Below are 25098 nucleotides of genomic sequence, written 5' to 3' on the forward strand. Positions count from 1 at the left end.
GTTCATGTCCTCTGTAGCATTCATTGAGGTGAAAGTGAGCAGCCAAGGATACACTTAGCCTGGCGGTGTGGATGAGGTCATTCATCCTTTTGCTGTATTGCAGAGCAGACCTCTGCTGGAGGGCCCTGGGCACTGACTGCCCTGGACACTTCCTCCCATGCAGGGTTGTTCTCCCTGTTTGGCCTCCTCCTTCTATCTGCTGGAAAGAGGATGTCCCTCCTGGCCTCCATTCGTTTGACGAAGACGTCCAGGAAGGCATCGCTGAACTTGGGCGCCGGAGCTCCTTCTCCTCTTCAGGCCATCTTCTCAATCAGCCTGCTGAGAAAGTTGCTGCTTGGACGCGCCATCCAGCCCACCCTACCACCCAAAATGTTGGGAAACCCCCGAGTGCAAAATGAATGAAACCAGGGCTGCACGATACGGTGTGAATTCCCGGTGTCCTCCGTGGCAGGAAGCACTCTCCGTTTAAGCATAAATATTTTTTGGCTTTGCAGGGAGATTGAGCACAAGAATGAATCAAAAACATTAAAAAAACACTAGGCCAAAAATGTTCTTGTCTTATCGAGAAAAAAAACCTTGCACTTGCGACCTAGAAGCATGATGAAATAGTATCACTTTAATCCAACATGAAGATCAATTGGGGAAATTTTAACCCTCATGGATTAATGGGTTTGCAGGGGATAGGAAGGTAATAATTTTAAAATGCTCAAACTTGGTGCCAGCTGCCACCAATCTGCCCATATATGGTTTTTAAAGAGGCAGGCCAGGGTGGGTTGGTAACCCAAACCACTCTCAGGAAGCAGGTCAACCTGTAAAATCTTTTAAGGCCTCCATTTTAACTGAGTTTTTATTGTTAACTACCATGCTGAGGCTCTCTGCTCTAATTCAATTTACCTGTCCAGCCTCCCCTTCTTTTTATCTTCTTTCTTTTCAAATTCTTGTCTAATTTCACTTGAAAGGATGTTATTCCCTCTTTCTCAATGGCCATTGGATAACCTCTTGCACAAATTGATAACTTTACCCTTCATCCTCCTTAGTGATGAGCGTATTCCCATTCTTACCAGTTCATTAACCCAACAGAAACAATCCAGGGTAATTTTAACCCACAAGGGCTGGAGGATTTGGGTGGGGTGAGAAGATTAAAATGTAAAAAAAATTCAAATCCTAAATCCGGTTTTATTGGTGGCAGGATGGGGGTACGGCTTCAACGAATCCAATCTCAGGTGGCGGGTCAGTTGGTAACAGCTTTTGAGGAGACATTGTGCCTGCCTTTTTAAACAGGGTTTTTACTTTTTAACCCATTTTTGCCAAGTTTCCCAGGCATTAGGAAACCCAGCAGGTGAAAAGGGGCAAGAAGGGTTGGATCTGTAAGTGATTTATAGCACTGCTTGTGGACCAGGAGGAGAAGGAGTCCTACCCCAGCACAACAACCTTACCTGCTTCCAGCTCCACAATCTCTTCCCCCAAATCTCCTTGTACCTCCATGCGCCCACCCCGCCCCCCTGTTCACAATCCCTAGCTGGCCCTGACCATTGCCGCCCCCTGACTGCCATCTCCTCCCCCATCATGATCGCATTCTGTCCCTTCTACCCCCTGCTCCTTGGCTGCAGCCTTGCTAATCAGGCTGGCTGTCAAGGTGGGAAACCTGCAGAAAGAATTTAAAAGACATCCTGTAGTTAGTATTTATAGGATGTTTGGGGAACCTGTACTTCCAGGTTTCCTGACCAGAATTCCTTCCCCAACCTGCTCCAAGCACGCCTCCCCATGAATATTGGGGATGATCTTTCGCTATTTATCCATTCAAATCTTCTTTAATATAAAAGATATCTATTGGCTACAATGTTTCTTCATAGCTCTATCTTTTCTTTCCTGTTATGATTCCAGTGAATCTTCACTGGAGTCTTTACATGACTCTCATATTCTTCATGTGAGAACTGCACAAGATACTCCATAAATGCTCGCACCTACATTTTATATAAATTCAATATCACTTTCTCACTTTCATATTCAAAGCTCCCATGTGTAAAATGCAGAATTATATTTGCCTTTTTAAATGTCTTTTCTATCTGCACTCAACACACCTTGCAGAGCTATTACTGGCTGCCTGAAATCCACTAAAGCCGATGATCTTTACCCTGCTTGTTGGTATTGCTGGCTTTAGTGACTTTGGCACCACGTTTTGACTTATGTAGTTAGGATGTTGTTCAGCAAACCTTTCCTCATGTCTCGTAGGATTGTCTGTTGACAACAAATGTCATGAAAGATAATCCGCTAGGTTGACCTTGTCTAGCTGATACTCAACATGGAACTCATGCCCCTGTACTTCTGAGTGCCTAGCATCTGTGCCCAAATCTGTCCACAAAGAACTGAAGTTAAGAAAACTCACTTTGTTCAGGTTATTGTGTGTTAATTTGCCTGGGCCTTTTAAAATCTATGTGTCTCACTGTTGCCTGAATGGAGGTGTAACTGGCGTTTAGATTAATTAGGGGATTTTGAAGTTATCATTTGTGGATCTATATATGTGCTTAAAATCATTTCTTCTATTAATAACAGTTTAATTTAGTTTTGTAAGAAACTGATAAGACTTGGTGGCTTATTTTACTGAATTCAAAGACTGCATCCCAAAATACGTACAAATTGCAAAAATAGTTGTGACAGCTGCTTAATGTTTCTGGGATTTGGGCAGCTTGGCATTTACCATCCGCTTGCCATAACAAAGGTGGCAGGGCAGGTTGAGAAAGCAGTTTGAAAGGCACATGGGATTCTGGGGTTTATAACCAGAAGCATGAAGTACTAAAGCAAGGAAGTTATGATGAACCTTTATAAAACTTCAGCCTCAGCTGGAGTATTGTGTCTAATTCTGGGCACCACTCCTCAGGAAGTTTGTGAAGGCTTTAGAGAGGGTGCAGAAAAGATTTATGAGAATGATGTCAATGAATGAAGGACTTCAGTTCCATGGGCTGAATTTTCCCCCTGTTGGGGGAGGAAGTTGATGGGCGGGCACGTATGGGCATGCTTCCGATTGGAGGCGTGGCGCCATTTTATGTGGGCAGCCATTAAGGCCCGCCCAGCGTGACATCCGCACAGAAGCGCTATGCGCTCCCTGTGCGAGGGGCGGGGTGGAATCCCAAAATCGAGAGTGCGCTCTTTCGTGCATGCGCACGAAAGAGCGCATTCATCTCCCTGAGGCTAAGTGCAGCCTCAGGGAGATTGGCTGCACAGTAAAAAAGATAAAAACAGAAAAATAAAATTTTCCTTACATGTCACCTTGTGACAATGTCACATGAGTTGGGACATGTCCATAATTTTGACAAAATCTTTATTAAAATTTTTTTAAGCCTACCTGAAACCTCATCCCACCCGTGGATGAGGTTTTATGTTTTTTCTAGTTCCCGTCGGGGCTCCTGGCCTGCCCGCCAACCTTAAGGTTGGACGGGCAGGACCTTTAATTACTTTATTGACCCTGTCAATGGCCTCAATTGGCCATTGACAGGTCAGCAGGCACGCAGCTGATTTTGCTGTGTTTTTTCATGCCTTCCTGAAAATTTAAATTGGGCGTGGTAATGTCGGGAGTTCCCCCCGATGTCACCGCGCGTCATTTTACGCATTGGCGAGTGGGCCCCGACCCCGCTCGCCGACTTGTAAAATTCTGCCCCATGGATAGATTTGAGAAGCTTGGTGTTTTCTTTCGAAAATAGAATGTTGAGAGGAGATTTGATAGAGGTGTTCAAGGTCATGAGTGGTATAGACAGAGTAGATACAGAGAAATTGTTTCCATTGGCAGAAGAGTTGAGAACCAGAGGACACTGATATAAGGTGAGCGGCAGAATTGTATCTTGAAGTAGTAGTAAGGTCCAGAAAACCAATTCCTGGAACAGACTATGTGCAGTCCACCTTATCACAAATATTCCCAATATTCGAAATCCCAAGAAAGGTTTTGTAAACTTTCATTCTACACTCCAAAGATAAACATAGGGCTGAATTTTACCCCCATCGGGGGGGTTGTGTGGGAGTGAGCGTGAACCCGATCGACACCTCCAATCGGGTCTGCGCCGCCATTTTACATGGGCGGGCCAATTAAGGCCCGCCCAGCGTAACGCTCGCCCAGAAGCACTGAGCGCTCCCTGCGGGGCCAGGGGGTGGGGGGTGCGGATTCCCTGAGTTGGGGCCTGCATTCTTTTGTGCATGCATGCGAAAGATCGCAGAAATCTCCCTGAGGTTTTAAAATTTAAATAAAGGAAAAAAAGACTTTTCAAACATGTCCCCTCATGTGACAGTGTCACATGAGTTGGGACATGTCACTGAACTTTTAAAATAATGTTTATTGAATTTTAAAACCCTTCACGAAACTTCATCCCACCCATGGATGGGGTTTCGTGAAAAACGTGAAGGCCGCCTGGGCTCTTCGCCTGCCCACTAACCTTAAGGTTGGATGGGCAGCTCATTTAACTGTTTTAATTAGTTTTTAATAGGCCTTAATAGGCCTTTGACAGTTCGGCTGATGCGCAGCTGACTCGGCTGAGCATCAGCCGAACTGAAAATCTAAATGACGTGCGATGATGTTGGGATGCCCGCCTGACGTCACTGTGCGTCACTTTACACGTTGGCGAGCGGGCCCCACCCCTGATCACTGACTGGAACATTCTTCCCATAAAATAGCTGTATAACTTACACCTGAAACGTGTTTGCTTCTCTTGATATGAAGGGGTAGATCTTGGTAATGTAATGAGAGTGCTCGCGAGTTAGGAGCCTGTATTACATCTCCTGAGTTTTATTTCCATCGACTTAAATCAGATAGAATACTGGTAACTTTGGACTGTGCATGTACATTCCTATACATGCTTCTTTTTACCTTTCCTAATTTTGTATGTTTAGCTTTAGTGTGAATTCCATTGACACAATGATGTTGATAAAAATACCTTCAATTTTTTTTTTCTTGAAACCTCTGACATCTTCAATTACCAGGCTAACTTCAATTTCCCATTCCATAGACATGGTATTAGCATCCATGTGTTTGCTGATGGCATCCAGTTCTATCTCTCTGTCAGTACCTTTGACTCCACAGCTACTACTGTCCTGTTGAACTGCTTGTAGATGAGCTAGACTTCCCCTAATTTAATATCAGCACAATTAAAACCATTCTGATTGTCTCCCACAAGACTTTCGATACTCTGGCTCCGATTCTATCTTTCTTCTCGGTTGCTCACTCAGGTTGAAACCAATGTTTGGTCTCCAATTTAACTTGAGCTGAACTTCAAACCTTTTATCTTATCCATCGCAAAGACAATCCACAACCATCGCTGCAACATCACTTGCCTTTATTCTTACCCCATCCTGCTCACTGCTGAAACCCTTTGTCATGTCCAGGTTTCATTTCACTATTGCCTTCCTTGTCAATTTGCAAATGCCATGCTGCTAAAACTCCATGCCATCCATCATTCCCATCCTATCATACAGCAAGTCCTGCTCCCCTGTTAACCCTGTCCTCGCTAATCTTCATTGGCTCTCTATTCCCCAAAGCATAGATTTTGAAATCTTTCTCCTTGTTAACATATCTCACCATGGTCTTGTATACATCTCACCATACCTCTGCAGACTTCTCTAGATCTATATGTCAGCATGTGCCCTCTATTCTTACAACTCTGGCCTCTTTTGCCCTGCTTCTACCCCCACCACTTGTAATAGAACCTGCAACCTTCTTGACCTGGAACTTTTTCCTTAAACACCCTCTGCCTTGCTACCACTCTCTCCACCATTTAAAGTCTCTGAAAAATGGACCTCTTTGGCAATGTCTTTGTTCACCTCCATTAAATTCACTACTAATATTCAATACCCATTTTCACCTCTGTGAAGTGCCTTTGGATATTTTACTACATGTTACAGGCATTACATAAATGCAAATTGTTATTGTTGTAAATACATACCTCACCAATACAAAGCTAACTATGTAAACTGATGGGTTGTGCAATGTCATCGTTGGCACTGTGACATTTTTCCCAATCACCTTGATTTTCATTGGGGAAAATGAATTGCATATAGATGCACATGAATGTCATAACACAAATTTTACAATCTGGCATCATTCATGCTTGCGTGCATTCTGAACAGGGGTAAGGTCTGCCTCCAGCAAAATACTGCTGTATCAAATACTGCTTTATAGAATGCTGCTGCATGTGTAAAGTGGAGATGGGGCACTGTAGTTGAATTGCTTTTATAACAGAGATGAAGAAAACGGTATCGTAGTGTTTACATTGTATGAGCATGATATTTGAAGCAATGCTGTTGATTATTCTGCACTGCTGGGCTAAATGGAATGTTTTATTGCACCGGAGATGAATTCACATAATTTCCACTTCACCCAGCTACCAATTGCTTCGAGCATGCGCCAAGAGAGCAGCTCACAAATTATTCCATGGATTTCTTCCATTTTTAACTGAAGGTGTTGACTTTATTGGGAAATCATTGTGTGAATAATGATGGTCTCCAACACCCCACCTATGTGCCTATTCTTCATGTGTGAGGCTGGAGTATCATCAAGCTATTTGACAATGGAAGGCATCCTCAACTGTTCATATACATATAAACATGCATGTTCAATTGGGGCCACTGGATAGTGAGTAAGATGGTGACCTCTGGGTCATTTCATTCATCTGCCTAATCCTTGGGACAATAATGTTACTTTTAGTGCCTCCAGTACCTGAGGAGATCTAATACAACTTGGACCAGGAGTTAAACTTGGAACATTCTGGTTTTCATTGCTTGGTGTTACACAGTGTGTTACTGCCTTCCCTGGAGTGGATATAACTTCTCATGCTGCTTTTAGTCAATGAATTACAAGACATGTGCTTCAACAGAGTGAGTTAGGCAATGCACCTATTTTGCTTTGTCAAGTGCCTTATGCAACAGCTAAAATAGATCAAATATATGAAGAGCATACAGAAAACTATAGTCTTAGCTTGTTAATCGATGAACTGAGCTTTGCAAAATAACACCTTGTTTGGTGCACAATTGCATGGCATTAATTATGTATTCACTTCAGTCTTCATTTTGCATACTAAAAAAAATACACACCTGCGCCATCTAATTTTCATTGCTTAATTTAAAACCAAATCCCAATTCTGGTGTCCTTATGTCATTCAGTAAGGAAAACTACATTCATCTTATTCAGAAATCAAGCATACTCAGACCAGAATGTAACATTTCCATCTATCTGGAGCCAATTCTTGTTTTAATAAGATTAATTTGCAACAGAACCGCATTTTTGATTAATTAATGGGTCCACAATGGAAATAATATTGATTTACATAAACAACGCAGGACTCTGCTGGTAAAATCAGAATAAATTCTAAACACAGAAAATAGACATTGATTTCTACATCGTTTTCTGTAATTAAAACTCTGGCATACTGGCGTAGAATTAGTTAACTGCTCATGCTTTCCAATTCATTGGTTCATGCATTTTCCTCATTTTATCCCTGTTATTATATGTATTTTTATAATAAATGTACTTCTCATGCTGTGAAAATTGCATGCAAACCAAATTCCACAGAGAGGAACAGGAACCAACGAGTATCAGTGGATGTTTATTCATGATATTAATAAATATTCTTTAATAAATGGCATAAAATTATATACAAAGGATGTCATGCAGTCAGATTATGCTGACGACTCTGAGAAGGTGATTCCTGGGGATAGATTAAACTAATGAGCTGATGTGTGCAGTTACATGCAGCTCTATCTTTTATTTTCCACTCCTCCACATTTTACCTCTCATATTTCAACTCTAAAATAATTGTCTACTGTTTAATATTGTTATTCCTTGGGTCATTTAGTAAGACATTCAATCTTCAGGAACCAAAAGCGTGGCACTGGGTGCATTCACTACTTTTGTAAATAATTCCTGACAGCAGCAGATCCCTCTATACTTTGAGTTCTGTTTTTCTTTCCCCTGTAGCCTGCACATTCCTCTATTTTCTCCCTCAGTGACATTGGTCTCTGTGGATTATCCACTGCAGCCACGAGGGTCAGTTCAATGTCCCCATGAGTTTGCTATTCAGGAGCAGTTGAGAATGGTCCAGAAGGGTTTCAATTCTCACCGCAATCAGTTCCTCATGGTACTTCCGTTGAAGTCTTCAAGTGACCACAGTGTTGTGCTTCTCTTAAAATTTTCCATTGCATGAACAGCCCTTGTTATATCCTTCACCACTCCTTTAATCTTAAATTAAAGAACATTCAAAGAATTTAGCCAATTTCTATATCAATAACAAATTTACAACATAGAATCAGAAGCTGCCAAAACACTGTAGTACAGACAAAAGTGGTAAAGGTGATGAATTTTATTCCAAGTACAATAATTATCTTTCATTCATTGCTCAGCTATATGCCAACCTATGATGCCTTACTTGTAAGTTTTCCAAAATCTACAACTCCTACAAAGTGCTCCTCTTGTGGCTTCAACAAGGCTAGTGGAAAGCTGTTATTCTCATGTGGAGACCCTTGAGGTGCTTGTGACCAAGGCTTCTGAGTGCTTGAGCCTGTGAGGGCCTAGCTGCAGATTGCTGTAACTGGCTGCTTCCAGGGCAGAGTGGCACAGCTGAATATCTGGCACCATGCAGGGTAGGTGCTTGATATTCAGCTTGAGAGGGTGGTGAAGGAGGAGACATGCTGACATCCTGTGAAATACCTAATTTGTAATCTGTACATTCTGTATCTGTTGAGTTTTGATTTGCTTTTTTTTTACTTTAAGTCAAACAACAAGATGTTCCAGCAAATGTATGATAGCAAAAATCTGTCAACTGGAAGTATGTCTGGCAACAAGGGAGTATACACTAGACACAATCTTAGCTGGAACTCCTTAAGATATACTATAGATATATAACACATGCAGATCTCCTATGTAAGTGCTTATAGTGGATATACTGTTTTATGCTATGTAAAGTTAATGTGTTATGAGGGTCCCTGAAAAGCATTTTGACTACAGACTATTGTGAGTCTGTTAGTGTTTCTCTTCAGGCTCAAATTCTGTATATGAACATATTTACGCATAATTGCCTGGAATTTTCATTGCTATCTGACTGATTAGGGAGCAGGAAACCATAAGGCAAGAGCATACAATGGGGAAGGCCCAAAGATGTTGACTCACCTACTATGCATTTCCATTATTTTCTGTTGGTCAGCACCCCCCAGCTATTTGGATTTTCCTTTTCACTGCGGTCAAATGCGGCTGGGTAGGTAGGTAGGTAATCGGGGCAGCTGATATGCAACTGCCCACACCCAAAAGGAGAAAATGATCCTCATTGTAATAGAAATTTATGAAGGATTAGAACAGATGATCATTGAACATTTTTAGATTTGTAAAATGCTGAAGAACTTTTCATATGAATCCACGCAAAAACCTGTGCATTGCGGTGCCCATACAGATGCGAATGGAACTTCCCAACCCCTTCCAAAGTAGTCTATTTTAATGTTTTGAATAGTTGTACTAATCAAAGGTAGACCAAGTCAGAGATACCAAATACAATAAAATTAATAATTAAAGAGAAACCTTGTAACAAAAGTAAACATCCTTGAGAATTTCTGCCATAAGATTTAATTCATTTTGTTCATTGAAATAACAAAAAATAGCCTGCAGGATATTTTGAGAAGATGTAAGAAAGTATAAGATGAAGCAATGCTTCAGCCTTCGCTATTCTGTGTTCTTGATTAAACTATTGCAAGCAGATGGCCATACACCCATTGAGTCAGTCACGTTCAGTCAAGCTGACACCATAGCCAGAAGCCTTTTCTAAAGAAAGACTTGAAATAACATGGTGCCTTTTCTCATCTCTCAGATAATCTCAAAATGTTTCACCTACAATGAATTAAAACTGGGAAGCAGATATGCTCTCATTTGCTTTTTAAAAATTTCCATGGTTACTCAGCTTTTTTTGTTCTTGTATGACATGGTTTAGGATTAGAGACAGTGATGTGAGGGCTCTCTTACCTGATCTTGTGTAGGTGTGTACTGTGATGTAAAACTAAAATCTTCACGTGGTGATAGTCCCATATAAATCAAAATGACAGGTTTCATTTGTCAAGCATTAAGCAAAACTAAACAGTTCTTTCATATGCAAACAGCTGAAGGAGGAAGAAGTTCAACCTTGATTTTGGCTAATGAATGAATGAAACCTTGGCACTCTGGATGATGGTTGTGTGAATGAAAATCAGGTAAGAGAATGGAATTAAAAAGAAACTGCTTTTGCTGCAATTTCCCAAACTTCATTCTGCAAACTCCTTCCTTCACAGAAATCACTGCACCTGCATACTAAATAAATGTTAATAATTGTGTGAAGTGTACCTGCACATTGACAGCTGTCTGCGAGCTTTGTTGCTTTTTATGTTGCTAACTGACAATTAGAGTTATTTTTACGTGCTGTTAATTTTTCCTATGAATGCTGAAATGATGATTTGAAGGGGTAACTGTTGGCATGCCAATATGCTGCACTGCAGAGCACTGTTACCAGTTTGCCTCCAGGATTCACCTGCATAGCAAATTGCATGCCATGCTATCTGGACGTGTAGGGTGGGGGGGGGGTGGGGGGGGGGGGGGCTCAGTGAGTTCCATACAGCTAGGATTGAAAAGTAGTTGCTGACAGAGCACTATTGACAGAGGGTTGAGAGTAGATTGTCTACTTTTCTGCGAATGGGAACAATAAATAGCGTAGCTGGATCTTAAAGGGTGGAAAGAAAAAATTGCCAAAAAGCAGGAGATGAGAGCAGCATTATCAATACATATTCACTTAGGAACCCTTGGAAGTATTTTTAATTGTAGTGTTTCATGTGAAAAATTTAACCATTTAAATGTTACATTAAATTTTCTCTGATAGTGAAAGGATTGAAACAATCCACAAATTGCAACACTAGCATGTGGAATTACAAGTGCTTCCTCACATTGAATGAGCAAATCATGAAGCAGAATCATATAGAATGGTTACAGCTCAGAAGGCCTTTCAGCCTGTTGTATCCATACTGGCTCTTCCACTTACCACTTCCCACTCTTTCCTGTAGCCCAGCATGTTTTTCTCTGTTCAGGTGCTTATCCAATTTCCTTTTGAAAGTCGCAAGTGAATCTGCCTCTGAACAATCGCAGGCAGTGCATGGCAGATCCTAGGAAATAGGAATGACCTCACAAAATGCTGATACAAACGGAAGATTAATGAAAAGCCACTGATTCCATGAAGAGGGTGTTATATCTTTAAATGGATGTACATCTCCCTGTACATGGGTAGCATTCCATACCTTATCATCATGAAAAATCCTGAACTTTAGAGCCAAGAATGAAGTTGTTTCTCTTCAGTTTGAATAAAACTGAAGAAAAACTATTTTAAGTGACAGCAAGAGTAAGCTTGGCTGAGAAGTGTTCGGGAAATTAGTTTGGCCCAAATAAAAGATTAGCATGCAGACAGAATGGGTCTCAATCTGCAAGGCCAGGTAGGTAAGTGAGATTTTGTTCTAATTACATAGCCCTAGAGTATCATAAGAGTTGGGAGTATAATAATGGTAGGATCAGAAGTTAGGCTATTGATGCATAAGATCAGAGGCAAAGAGGGGAGTTATTAAGACCAATACCAATGCACTATTGAGCATCAATTATGCATGAAGGAAAGACAGGCCAAGATATGGTAGCAGGAGAGTGACGACAGTGAGTGACTCTGAAATTTGGGGATGGACAAGACTGGGAATTCCCAAATGTTGTGATGCCTCCCATATTTGGAGTAGGGGACAGAATATAGTGAGTAGGAAAACTTCGGAAAACGTAAGGAAACTAACCTAAAATGGAGTCTTCAGTGTTCTACAGAAGAATATTTGGGGTAGGATTTTTACCTCGTCGGGTGGGCGTGGTGGGTGGGCCTGGGAGCGGCCGCAAAACCGGCCCCTGCCTGTGATCAGGCCCCGACCGTGATTTCACACTGGCTGGCCAATTAACGGTTAGCCAGCGGGAAAGGCGCACAGGGAGCCTTGGTGCTGCCGGGGTGGGGGGCGGGAAGAGCACGAGTGCTGAAGTGTGTGTATGTGCGGGGGTGCACTCAGTGAAAGCTCCCTGAAGGCACAGAGCTGCCTCAGGGAGCTGAAGAATTTTAACATTAAAAAGAAAGATTTCAAAGATAAGGAAAATATGTCCCCTCATGTCATATGAGCAGGGACATGTTAAAAATGAGTTTAAAAAATGTATATTTTTTTTATTTACTGTCCGAAACATCATCCCGCCTGTGGATGAGGTTTCGTTAAAAATACAAAGGCTGCCTGGTCTCTTCGCCCGCCCACCAACCGAACGGTTGGACGGGCAGCAAAAAATTCGATTTAATGAACTGATTGTCGGCGGATGCACTGCTGCCTCTTACGCGTGTCCACCGAGCAAAATATCGCAAGAGTGCACAACGACGTCAGGACACTCGCCCGACATCATTGCGCATTGTTTTACTCCTGTTCGGGTCAAGGTGCACCCCCACCTGACGAGGGAAAAATTCTGCCCTTGGAGTCACATGAATAAAAACAGGGTTTACAGAACATTTTGGCAAACAAGCTCTTGGAGATGAGTTAAGCTAACAGGACAAGGGAAAGACACGGACAGAACAGATTTAGACGGAAGAAAAGTAAAGAGTGGTGGACGTAGAAATGATACAAAAGTTACGTATTACGATACAGAACAATGAGTGGTAGATGAGAGTGCAGACACTGATAAGTCAGATAAATGAGTCAGAAAAGGAAAGGAAATGTATGGTGAAAATAAGGACAAGATAAAGAGACACAACACCCTGAATAGTGGGAAAGTGGTGCAATCAAAATTATTTAAACGAGTTCTGGCAGTTTTATGAATAAAAACGGAATTTACAGTACACTTTGACAAATAACTACAAAATGGTAGAGTTTAAGGTTAGGCTTCTAATGAAAAAGAAAATGAGTACAGTAGAACCATTCAATTTTAGAAAGGTGGATTGTGATGGGTAGACTAAGTTAACTGGACAGCACTGGGAGGGAAACCAGCATGGAAAAAATAGTGGATATGTTTAGAAATACAGAATTTAACAGAAAGAAAAGGCTGATGTGGGTGACAATGGAGAAAATGCAGGTAAATAAAAGCAAGATGAAATTGGTTATAACGTAGAAAGCCACAGGGAACATAATGGGCTAAGACAAATATAAAATCAAACTGACCTGTTTCTCAATTGAATAGAAAATGTGGTTAGGACAGTGGGATATATTAAAACAAATGTCAAGAATTTTAATAAATATATTTGAAGAAAGAAATAAAAAAAGGACAATTGAGTGATCCCAAGATGGCATTATATCAAGGGACCAAGAAATGGCAAATATACCAGATACATTCTTTATCTTTTCTCACTCATGAAGTAGACCATTGTCAGTCTACTAAAGTTAGATTTCCAGGGAGGGAGGAGAGCCTCAAGAGAATACTTAAAGAAATAGCAGGAAGGGTCATTCATAGGCTGAGAGAAGTTAAAATAAGGCAAAAAAACACACATTATACCTGTATTTATACAGCTATTTAAAGAAGAAGGTAGTCAAATTAGTCAGGTCTGTATCACTTTCTATAGGTAAGCACTAGAATTGGAATTACTGCCCATGTGTTGGAAAGTGGCAAAAATAATAAAACCAGTCTTTAAAAACGAAATTAGGCTAACCTAAAGTAACAATAGACTAGAGAATGGAACTGCTTTCATGGGTAAAATATTATTTGGGTAAAGGGCAAGGTTATGAAACATCTAGATAGTTATTGTATGGTAAGAGGCAACATGAAATAATGGGAAGGAGATCTTACCCAAGAATTTATGGAAGTTCTTCAAAAATAATGACAGTTTATTGATATTGGAAGTTCTATGGATATAATATATTTAAATAACAACAGGGTTTCTTACATATAGAATTTATATAGATTCTTCTTTTCCCACCTATTTCCATTAGTTTTAAATCTACAACTAATACTTTGTTAGTCTTTCCACCCCACCCCCACTAGAGCTGTACCTTGAGTATCCTGCCATCCGTTCTTAATTAGCACTTTTCTTAGATAATATCACCACCTTCAACACCTCTTTGATCCTTTTGTCTGTGACATCTTTTGATTATCTGCTCCTATCACTGCTTGCTTATCTCCACAATCACCCCACCCCCAACTTCTCTCTCCCCCCGCCCCCCCACCTTAAACCAGCTTATATTTCACCTCTCTCCTAACTATACTTCAGTTCTGTTGAAGGGTCATGAGGACTTGAAACATCAGCTCTTTTCTTCTCCACCGATGCTGCCAGACCTGCTGAGTTTTTCCAGGTAATTCTGTTTTTGTTTTGGATTTCCAGCATCCGCAGTAGCTTTTAGCTTTTTGTTTTTATCTCAGGGTTTCTTATACTGTGCCAGATAATCAATTAGTCCAAAAGGTAGGAAGGTATGAAATGGGTTACAAGTTCTGAAGTGGGTCAAAGGTTAGTCAAGCCAGAAAAAGCAAAGGATCCAGACTACAGAACATAATACAGGAGAGGTATCTAGCATATTGAACCCAATGATGCATTTATGGTGGCAGTTAAGAAAGTCAATAAGATTCTGGGAAATATAGACAAAGAGATAGATTATAAATCTAAGGAGATGTTAACGAGTCCATGTGAGGCACACAGATGGCCATACCTGCACATTACAAAGGCAAACCCAACCCACCCAACACAGTTCTCCTAACACCTGGAGACTTATGTCAAAATTGGGAGAGCTCTCCCACTGTTGAATCAAGCAACAGCCTAACATTGTCATATTCACAGGATCATACCTTTCAGTCAACATCCCAGCCACCTTCATCACCATCCCTGGATATATGGGGAAAAATTTTCCCCCAGTAGGGGTCAGGGAGGGGAGGTTAAGTGCAGGAGTGGGCGCACCTCTGATCGGCGGCCCCAATCGGGGGCGCACTGCCATTTTGTGTGGATGGGACAATTAAGGCTCGGAAGCGCTATGTGCTTTCTGTGCGGGCATGGGGGGGGTTCCCTCAGCCGGGGGTGCGCTCTTTCGTGCATGCAGTACTTCTCTTGTGTGCTGAAAATTCTGTACACTAACTGAACTGGAGCACACCCTTATCTCTTGTGTAAAGACAAAGCACAACCATCAATTCCTCGTCAAGCTCTACAGTACTTCTATATTCAATCATAAATGGTGCTGGGCAATTAAAGGATGCTCCATGAACATCACTATCCTCAATAATGGCAGTGTCCAGCATTGGAAAAGATAAGGCTGAAGAGTTTGCTGCTATCTTTATACAAAAGTGCCAGTGGGTAATCCACTTTGGTCCCCTCTTGAGGTCCCAACCAATCTCCTTCTGAGATCTTCAGCCAATTCAGCCCTAGCAAAACTGGAGTCAATGGGAATTGGGGGAAAGCTCTCCGCTGGTTGGAGTCATACCTAGCACAAAGGAAAATGGTTGTGGTTGTTGAAGGTCAAACATCTTAGTTCCAGGACATCACTGTAGAAGTTCCTCAGGTTAGTGTTCTAGGCCTAACCACCTTCAGCTGCTTCATCAATGACCTTTCTTCCATCATAAGGTCAGAAGCGGGGATGTTCACTGATGAACAATTGCGACTCCTCAGATACTGAAGCAGTCCATGTCCAAATGCAGCAAGACCTGGACAATATCCAGGCTTGGGCTGACAAGTGGCAAGTAACATTCGCAACACACAACTGCCAGGCAATGACCATTTATCCTTAGACAGCAACATCCAAACCCATGACCGCTACCATCTAGAGGAACAAGGGCAGCAGGTAGATGGGAATACCGCCACCTGGAGTTTCCCCTCCAAGCCACACATCATCCTGTCTTGGAAATATATCGCCGTTCCTTCACTGTCGCTGGGTCAAAATCCTGGAACTCCCTCCCTAACAGCAATGTGCGTATACCCACACCACATGGACTGCAGCAGTTCAAGAAGGCAGCTCACCACCACCTTCTCAAGGACAAGTAGAGATGGGCAATAACTGCTGGCCTAGCCAGTGATGCCCACATCCCATGAATGAATCAAAAAAAATATTCACTCCATGCGATATCAAGAAATGGCTAAAGGCACTGAACAAAGGCTATGGATTCTGGCTGAAGACTGAAGATTCCAGAACTAGCTGTGCCTCTATCCAAGTAGTTCCAGTAAAGGTGCAGCACTGACATCTACCCGACAAAGTGGAAAATTGCCCAGGCATGTCCTTTACACAAAAAGCAGGACAAATCCAATCCGGCCAATTATGGACCCATCAGCCCATTCTCACTCATTAGCAAAGTGATAGAAGGTGTAATGACAGTGCTATCAAGCGGTACTTATTCAGCAATAACCTGCTCACTAAAACTCAGTATGGGTTCAGATAGGACCACTTGGCTCCAGTCTTCATTGCAACCTTAGTCCAGACATGGACAGATGTGTTAAATTTCAGAGTTGGGTTAAGAGTTACAGCCTTTGACATCAAGGCAGTTTTAACTGAATGTACCATTTAAGGAGTAAAATAGTAGCAAAATACTGTGAATGCTGGAAATCTGAAACAGAAACAGAAAATGCTGGACAAGCTCAACAGGTCTGGCAGCATCTGTGGAGAGAGAAACAGAGTTAACATTGAGCCCAATATGACTCTTCTTCGGAGTCCTTCTTCAGAAGGTGGTTGTGGCTGTTGGAGGGCAAGCACCTCAGTCCCAGGACATAGCTGCAGGAGTTTTTTGGGTAATATCATGGCCTAAACATCTTCAATTGCTTCATCAATGTCCTTCCTTTTATCATAAGTGGGATGTGCGCTAATGATTGCACAATTTTCAATTTCATTCACCACATCCCAGGTAATGAAAAAGCCTGTCCTGCAAAACTTGGACAACATTAAGACTCAGCTTATAAGTGGCAAGTAACATTCATGCCACACAAGTGCCAGGCAATAGCCAATAAGAGAATCTAACCATCTCTCCTTGACATTGAATGGCAATACTTTTGATGAATGCCCCACCAGTAACATCCTGGGGGTCACCATTGAACAGAAACCTAACTGGACCAACCAAATAGATTCTGTGGCTGCAACAATAGGCCAGGGGATGGAAATTCTGCAGTGTGTCTCTCCTGCCTCCCCAGAGTCTTTCCATCATCTAATAAGCACAAGTTAGGAGTTTGAAGGAATACTCTCCTCTTGCCTGGATGAGTGTAGCTCCAAAAACACTTAAGAAGATGGACAACATCCAGGATAAAGCATTCCACTTGATCGGCACCCCGTCCACCAGCTCAAAGATTCCTCTCCCTGCACAACCAGCTACAGTGTGTACTGTGTACAAGATTTGCTGCAGCAACTCACCAAGGCTCCTTTGACAGCACCTTCCAGACCAATTAATTCTGTAACCTAGAAGGACAGAAGCAGCAGGTGCATGGGAACACCACCACCTCCAAATTCCCCTCTAAGTCACAAATCAGCCTGACTTGTTATATATTGCTGTTCTCATGGGCAACCAGGGATTGGCAATAAATGCTGACCCTGCCAGTGATGCCCATGAATTAAAAAAACCTGAAATATTCTGGACAGTTCTTGTTGTACCATCACAATGCATTGGAGATAGTGAGGAAATGGACAACTAAACCGATGCGTAGGAGAGGTTGATAACTTTGAGATTGTTTACATTCAATGTTCTTAAGGTTATAGACAAAGTGACTCCCAATAGCATGCTTGGGATTACTACAATTTCAAGAACCAATTGATAGACTCAAATTTAGAAGAGGGAAGGTGCCCAGACACTTCACAAAGTGCGGTGAATGTCTGAAATAGAATGTTCCTGAAGGCATTAGAGGCAGATAGTGTGGAAAAGTTTAAAGGAGAATTAAATAGATATTTGAGGGACAGCATGATTGAAAGATCATTCTTGTATATTAAGTGTTCAAAGGCTAATATCATGCAATGTAATTTCAAGACTACAGTTCTCAAATTACCTCTGAAGCCCCAGAAATGTCTCAGGTATGAGTAGAGAAGCATGGCCATAGTAAATCTTTAAGGAAAATTTATCTGTAATGACTCTTCCAGTAATTACAAAAATCCTGCAATGGATCATAGGATCATAGGATCTAGATTAATAATTTTAATCTTCCACAGTACTGTTATGGATCATTGCTTCAAGCAAATTATGTTGTAGGGAAAATTGGGAACACAATAAAGATTTTGATCAGTGTGCAAAAGTATACAAGTACCAAAACTAGCAAACCACAACTGAAACTAGAGACCAAAAGTCCCCATGGAATAGTGCAAATGTGGATAGATCCTGTCAAATATAAATCAATTGTGAAGGTTATAAGGGCAAGTACATATGTATGCGATTAAATCATCAACAAATAGTAAGACTTTAGTGATACCATGAAAATCTAAGCAGTCAAGTTTAGTAATATCAAACTGTAATATTCGATTGTTACTCCAGAGGTTTCATTTTACAACTTTAGGAAGGTATATCACAGAGAATTTTATGCTTCTTTCCCCACGTTCCTTCAACTCTGATGATATGAAGGTTTTTTCAAGTGATTCTGGAATAACTGCCAGGATTGAGCCCAAATGATGCCCTCTAGGAGTGACTCCACTGGAGATTGTGAGATTGGTGAGAATGTATCTCATTGGCATGTTCCATGAAGGCACAACTGCCATTTTGGCTGCATCTCTGATGTCTGCCTGCCCCATGCTGTTGGAAAATCAAGCCTTGTCCCACCACTGGTTGGCTGCAGTTCTTATTTTCCTATGTTATCAGGCAGCTTAAACCTTTCCATTTAAGGAATTTAATGCACTTCTCCCATAAGTACTGCTGCCATATGAGGGACTTGGCACTCATCGCTTCTAATCTGAGTCACAGCAGGCTGCAGAAAATGAGTGACTCTTTGGAAGCTTCTATCTATTTGGTCCAATCTGTCCAAGGTGGACTCCTGTCTTCCTCAAGTGGAGTTCAGAACCTGCATGGCAGCTGCTTGATCTTCTACCAAAGTTGCAAAGGCTGTAAACATTGGCATCTTTTGCATGAGGGCCTGGCCATAACACTTATAGAGATGGCCACATTCTCGAAGTTAGACTGTGGAGTGCAGATGCTGTGTGAGATGACACCATAGGAGCTGGAAGCAGTTTCCTCTGTATTTTCAACTGTAGTGTTGAAATGACTTGGCAGGATTTCTTGCATTTATCTAACATCTCTAACATAATAAAACATCCAAGGTGCTTCGCAGGAATCCTATCAAACAATACTAGCATGCAATCCTTGCATGAGTTCCAAAGAAGAGTCATATTGGACTTGAAATGTTAACTCTGTTTTTTTATCCTTAAGTACTGCCAGACATACTGAGTTTTTACAGCGCTTTCCATTTTTATTTCAGATTTCTCGCATCTGCAGTATTTTACTTTCATTTATGCCATCAAACAATATTTGACACCAAAACACGTAAGGAGCTATTAGGACAGGTAACCAAAAGCTTGGTCAAAGAATTAGGTTTTAAGGAACATTTAAGAGGAGGAGACAAAAAGGAGAGAGGTGAAGGGGCTAGGGAGGGAATTCTAGACCTTATGGTCTCAGCAGCTGAAGACATGGCCATCAGTGGTGGAGTGATTAAAATCAGGGACGTGCAAAAGCCCAGAAGTGGAGAGTGCAGAAATCTTAAAGGGTTGTAGTGCTGGAGGAAGTTACAAAGGTGGGGAGTAGAGAGACCATGGAGGGATTTGAAAACAAGGGTGTGAAAGGAGGTAATTCAGACACTAGGAGGGTTTAAAATTGTTAAGGAGGAGGTATTGGATAGGCTATATGTACGTAGAGTGGATAAGGCAGCAGAACCGGATGAGATGCATCCAAGGATACCGAAGGAAGTGACAGTAGAAATTGCGGAGGCACTAGCCATAGTTTTTCAGTCTTCCTTAGGCTTGAGAGTGGTGCCAGAGGACTGGAAAATTTCAAACATTACACCCTTGTTCAAAAAAAGAGTGTAAAGATGAGCCCAACAACTACAGTCCAGTCAGTTTAATTTCAGTGTAGGAAACTTGTAGAAACAATAATTCAGGTCAAAATTAAAGTCACACGGACAAATGAGGGTTAATTAAAGAAAGCCAGCATGGATTTCTTAAGAGAAAATCATGTTTAAGTAACTTGCTGGAGTTTTTTGGAGCCATGACAAGGTTGATGAGTGCAATGCAGCATGGATTTAAGATGTTCGCTACAGAACTGCACAACAGACATGAGAGCAAAGTTATAGCTCCTGGAATAAAAGGGACATCAGCAACATGGTTATAAAATTGGTTGAGTGACAGGAAACACAGTAGTGGCTAATGGATGTTTTTCATGCTGGGGCAAGGTTTGTAGTGAAATTTCCCAGGGGTCAGTGTTAGTACTCTTGCTTTTCCTGATATATATTAACGATCTAGACTGTGGTGTACAGGGCACAATTTCAAAGCTTGCAAATAATACAAAACTTGGAAGCTTTGTGAACTGTGAGGAAGATAGTGTAGAACTTCAAAAGAGCATAGAAACGTTGATGGAATGTGCAGACCAGTGACAGATAAAGTTCAGTGCACAGGAATGTGAAGTGATTGATTCAAAGAGCCGGTGCAGACACAATGGGTTGAATGGCCTCCTTTTGCACTGTAACAATTCTGTGATTCTGTATATGTTGAGAGATGGAGAAGAATCAAGATGAAATGAGGATAGGGAGGTGATAAAAGAAATTTGAGTGTGTAAATTGTGCAGTGAGGGAAGAGTGCCTGTAGGAGTTACTAGTTTTGCATTCCAGGATCTGACAGGAGAATGCTGTTAATATTTGCTGTGAAGAGAATAAAGGAAATGTGAGCTTGTTTGGAATGAGAAAGAGCTGTTACAGGGTAGAATTTTCCCAGCCCTATGTAGGTTGTTTTGGAAATGGAGGTGGGGGCACTGGGAAAATCAGGCAAACCATCTTTGGCTGGTTCTCCAACCTTCTCCTGCCTCCTCATGCTTTTCCTGGAGGCGGGTACATAGCAGTGATGGCAATCCGCCCGGCAGCAGGAGGAATTCAATCAAGGTAATTGAGGAGTCAATTAGTGTCAGTTATTACAACAGCACAGCAAATTTGCCAGCATCACACAGGTCCCCCTTTGCATCCTTACCCTTGCAACTAAGGGAAAGCGACTGTACAATGAAAGCTCAAGGCTGTGTTACAGCTTAAGGAATTTTAAAGGTTACTGCTAGAAAATGGCAATGCTGCTGTTTTCCCATGTTGCAGCCTTGTCATTGAGTGAGGATTTCCTAGAGCCAAATGTCCCTAATTGCCTCGGGCCTAATGATGTTCCAACCGCTCCCTTGATATTGATGGTGGCTCGTTGGCTTTCCTGCCACTGCTGCTGCTTGGTCACCCAGTGAGCACTGCCAGCCTCCTTTTGCAGTGGGCCATGCTGTCTGCAGTTCCCACCTCCAGAAACTCCTGCTGGCCCTAATTGGATAGCAAAAAAGAGCCAGCCTGCTAATTGGCCACCTCTCATAAAATTAAGCCAGCGGGCAGGATTGGGACCCAGAAATGGTTCCCCCTCCTGATTGTTATCCACGTCAGTAAAATTCAGCCCAAAGCATGTCCTTGTGATTGATGATGGATGTGATGGAGGGCTGGGAATTGTAGGAGAGAATGAAAGGAGTAATGACAAATGTTATTGAGAGAGATGGAGATGAGGATCTTTACTCAACTTGTTATTTTTGGGAGGTCATTGAACCGCTTCCTGCACTGAACACAGGTTCTCGAGGTGATGCTTCTGACAATGACTGTCATCCACCTTTGTCCAGGTTAGCAATACTTCCGTAATTGCTTGGAAACAGTATCTCTGTATTTTCACCTACTTTCTCCACTAGATACCCAGCGAGTCATTTGGAAAGCTGGGGTAAGTTCTATTAATCATCATCCTACTTGATCTTTCTTGCAGCAGTCTAACATGCAATTCAGGTAGAAAGGAAAGTAACTTCAACTTAAGATGCAAATTCCCACCTTAAATAACTTTTGGAATGCCCACCAGAAATTCTACAGAGAAAATCAGTGAGTTACCTGTTTCAAACAGCAATTAGATTGGCAACTCATCTGTTATATTAAAATGTAGCCTGTGAATTAAAATCACTGACCCATCGCCCACCTGATTCCTGCTATGAGTTAACATCAGGGTTCCGAGGAAGGAATTTTATGTTTCTATGTGGAAGTAATTCTATTAGGAGATTTGGCAAAGTTTCTTGTAAAATAAAGAGTTGCAGAATGCTTCACCCGCAGTACAGTGCAAAGAAGGGCTTGTGTATAAAATGCTGAGCAGTGTATTTCTACCTGTGATTGCCAAAAACTAAAAGAGAAGTGACCGTTCAGTTACCTTGCCTGCCCACCTCAGGTCACTGAATGTTTTCCAGTACTGGTCTAGTTCTGGAACTGAGAGGAGGTAGCACATCTCTGTTACCTCTCCTTGGCTTGTGAGGTAAGTTACTGGGGTTTCCTTCAATGGATAGACAATAGCCTCTCTCTCCTTTTCTGCATTTGGGATGGTGACAGAACAGCCTCGTTGAAAGTTTGCATTTTTAAAGAACTTTTTCCAGTGCCCTCATTTGAGCATTTCTGCCTCCTAGTCCAGTGGAAGACATTCTTCAAAAGTGCCACAAAATTTCACATTAACCTGATGGTCACCTCTGTTTACTGCTTACATGCTGCTCCTGCAGTACTCTGGAGAATAAAACAAATAATCCAGTCGTTTATTTCATTGCCGTTTGTGGAAGCTTACTGTGCGCAAATTGATTGCTGCATTTTCTACACTGTAACAGTGACTAACTTCAAATAGTATTTCATGAGCTGAAGAGTACTTTAGACCATTCTGTTGTCATGGAATGTACTATAAAAGTGCAAGTATTCATTTTCTTTACGTAACTCCTATGTTACACAATGGGTGTATTGCACTCCTGCACAGAGGTGGCAGAGGATATTTAAATGACCTGAGCCTGCATTTTCTGGCAGGGCAACTGTTCCAAGCAATCGGCAGGTGAAAGTTCCACCAGAGGGCCCAGATATTCAAAAAGCTGAGCACAAGAATGAATCACAGAATCACAGAAAGTGCTGTACAGCCATTCAGCCCATCGTGTCTGCACCGACTTTCCAAATGAGCAATTCACCTAGTGCCATTCCCCCACCTTCTCCCGTGACCCTGCACATTCTTCTTTTTCAGATAGTAATTCAATTCCCTCTTGATTGAGTCTGCCTTCTTCACAATCTCAGGCAGTGCATTCCAGATCTTAACCACTCATTGCATGAAAAAGTTTCTCCTCAGGTGGCCATTGCTTCTTTTGCCAATTGCATTTAATCTGTGCCCTCTCATTCTCATTCTCAATCCTTCCAGCAATTGGAACAGTTTCTCCCTATCTACTTTGTCCAGACCCCTCATGATTTTGAATACCTCCATCAAATTTTCTCTCAACCTTCTCTTCCTCAAGGAAAACAGTCTCAACTTCCCCAATCTATGTAACAAAGTTCCTTATCCTTGGAACCATTCTCATTAATCTTTTCTGCACATCTGTTACTGGGCCACCAGTAATTACCTTTAGACCAATGAGTGATTATTGTTGCCTGGGAGACCAGAAATTTTAAATAAATGCATTTAAAAAAATGAGGCAAGTCCAGGCTGAAAATAGGATGCTCAGATAGGAAAAGGAAAAGGAAAAGGAAATAAGAGAGGCAAAGAGGGAGTGTGGAAATGACTGGCAGCTAACTTAGAAAGGAATCCAAAAGTCTTCTGTAGGCACATATAAAGTAAAAGGGTAGTAAGAGGAGGCGTGGAGCTGATTAGGGACCAAAAAAGGGATTTATGCATGCAGGCAGAGGATATGATTGAGGTGCTAAATGAGGACTTTATATTTGTCTTTACCAAGTGAGAAGATACTGCCAAAGGCATCGTGAAAGTGGAGGTAGTTGAGGTACTGGATGGGTGAAGAATTGATAATGAGGAGATATTAGAAAGGTTAGTTGTACATAAAGTTGATAAGTCACCAGGGCCAAATGGGCTGGCACATAAGCATGCTGAGCAAATTAAGGGTGGAAATTTTGGATGTATTGGCCATAATTTTCAAATCCTTCTTAGATCTAGGAGGGTGATATCAGGGGACTGGAGAATTGCAAGTGTTACACCCTTGTTTAAAAAAGGATGCAAGGACAATCCCAGCAACTACAGGCCAATCAGTTTATGCTCAATGCTGGGAAAGATTTTAGAAATGATAATTCGGGACAAAATTAACAATCTTATGGACAAGAGTGAAAACCCTACTTGTCCTAGTCCTCACCAATCTACTCGTTGCAGATGCGCCTGTCCATGAAAGTATCAGTAGGAGTGACCACTGCACAGTGCTTATGGAGATGAAGTGTTGTCTCCAACGTGTTGTGTGGAACTACCACCATGCCAAATGGGATAGATTTTTAACAGACCTGGCATCTCAAAACTGGACCAAATATGAGGCGCTGTGGACCATAAGCAGCAGCAGAATTGTACTCAACCACAATCTGTAACTTCATGCCTCGACATGTCTCCAGCACTACCATTACCATAAGGCTGGGGGAACAACGCTGGTTCAATGGAGAGTTCAGGAGGGCATGCCAGGAGCAGCACCAGGCATACCTAACAATGAGGTGTCTACCTGGTGAAGTTACAACATAGGACTACTTGCATGCTAAACAGCAGAAGCAGCATGCGATAAATAGCGCTAACCAATCCGACAACTGATAGATCAGATCTAAGCTCCGCAATCCTGCTCCAGCCAGTCGTGAATGGTGGTGGACAATTAAACAACCGACAGGAGGAGGAGGCTCCACAGATATCCTCATTCTCAACGATGGGGTAGCCCAGCACATCAATGCAAAAGGCAAGGCCGAAGCATTTTCAAACATCTTCAGCCAGAAGTGTCAAATGGATGATCCGTCTCAACCTCTTCCTGAGATCCCCAGCATCACAGATGCCAGTCTCCAGCCAATTCGATTCGCTCCACATGATATCAAGAAACAGCTGAAAGCCATGGATACTGCGAAGGCTATGGGCCCTGTGAAAATTCTGGCAGTAGTACTGAAGGTTTGT

This window comes from Cetorhinus maximus, chromosome 8, assembly GCF_964194155.1.
Source record: "Cetorhinus maximus chromosome 8, sCetMax3.hap1.1, whole genome shotgun sequence".
NCBI lineage: Eukaryota > Metazoa > Chordata > Chondrichthyes > Lamniformes > Cetorhinidae > Cetorhinus > Cetorhinus maximus.